The sequence below is a fragment of the Terrapene carolina genome, unplaced genomic scaffold, assembly GCF_002925995.2.
Source record: "Terrapene carolina triunguis isolate 2854851 unplaced genomic scaffold, T_m_triunguis-2.0 Scaffold33911, whole genome shotgun sequence".
NCBI classification, from domain to species: Eukaryota; Metazoa; Chordata; order Testudines; family Emydidae; genus Terrapene; species Terrapene triunguis.
The window spans coordinates 11,026,387-11,027,692 of NW_020698262.1; the positions used below are offsets into that span (position 1 = coordinate 11,026,387).

General features: G+C 51.4%; 1 non-coding gene across 1 annotated transcript; it reads right to left on the reverse strand.

Annotated features, from left to right (window-relative positions):
* Positions 1-757: 757 nt before the first annotated feature.
* Positions 758-830, reverse strand: TRNAM-CAU. Its single transcript has one exon. It is a non-coding gene; the product is annotated as a tRNA-Met (tRNA).
* Between the last annotated feature and the right edge of the window lie 476 nt (positions 831-1,306).

The window sequence follows — 1,306 nt, forward strand, 5'->3', positions numbered from 1 at the left end:
CTGTTTGAAAGTTTCCTTAGCACATTTGATCATAACTATAAGCCCAGGCCCTGAGTAACGAGCCCTGCAGCACCGAGGAAGTGCATGCCATGGCTCTCAGCGAGGACAGCCTTGGGGGGCTACGCCCGGGGAGCTTCCACCTGCCTCCTCCGGGGCCAGGAGCCAAACACAGCTGATGACCTCTGCAAGCTCTGCACTGCCCCTCTGCAGCAGGCAGCAGAACTCAGGAGAACTTCTGTATTACCCCAGGGTGCCAGCCCCCCAGCCGCAGCTGGGGCCAGAGACTGCTCTGCGCACTGGCTGATTTCATCTCCCCACTTGAGCAGCTCACCCTGCAAGCCAGCAGCCAGCCCTGTACACCAGCTTTGCGGGGCTGGGCGCTGTCTGCCTCCTCCCCTGACTGTTGAGCGAGCCCTGGTTCACACTATAAACTTCTGTCGGTATAATTAGGGTGCTCTGGGGTGCGGAAAACCCGGATCCCCCTGCACCATCGCCTCCTGGTTCCCCTGGTGGGATCTTGCCACCCGCTCTTTGCAACAGTCTCTACAGCGCCTGTTTGCTGCTTGGAAAGCAGGGAGTTTAGGGCCGCTGCATTGCTGGTCTCGTGTCCTTCCTCCCGGCAGTGCAAAAACTCTTGATATCGCCTCTCCTCTGCCGCTGCCTGCAGATAAGGAGGAGCAGCCTTGCTCGCAATAGCTGCATAACGAATGTAATGTAACAGGCAGGGGAGGGTGTAAAAAAAAACAAAAACTGAGGATGCCCCGTGTGAGGATCGAACTCACGACCTTCAGATTATGAGACTGACGCGCTACCTACTGCGCTAACGAGGCTCCTTGAAAAGCCAGCCTTCAAAGAGATATTTTAATCTTGCTTTCCCTAATGGCTGGGTTGGATTATTTATCTGTTTTGTCTATTTAGTACATGAGCTCTCCAGTGACCATAAACAACACTGAAACGCTGAGAGAGGGCTCTGCTTTTGCAAGTGACTCCTCCCCTTGCTGTGGCTTTTTGGGAAGAATCCTTTCCCCTTTGTAATTTCCAGGCATTCAAACATTTTTTTTGCTACTTAAAGGAGGGCTGTGGGGGCTCAGGAGTATCTGGGCAGCAGCAGAGAAGAAGCACAATGCTTTAGGATACCTATTAATCTTATTTGCAAGGAAACAAGGTGGTTTCCATTTAAACATTAAAAATTAAAACGAATCTTATGTTTGCTTCACCTCGTGAAGAGTCAGTATTAGATTCTGAGCTCTCTGGAGCGGGAACAAACTACAGTAGTTGTTGGTATAATGTTTAGTACAATAGGGAC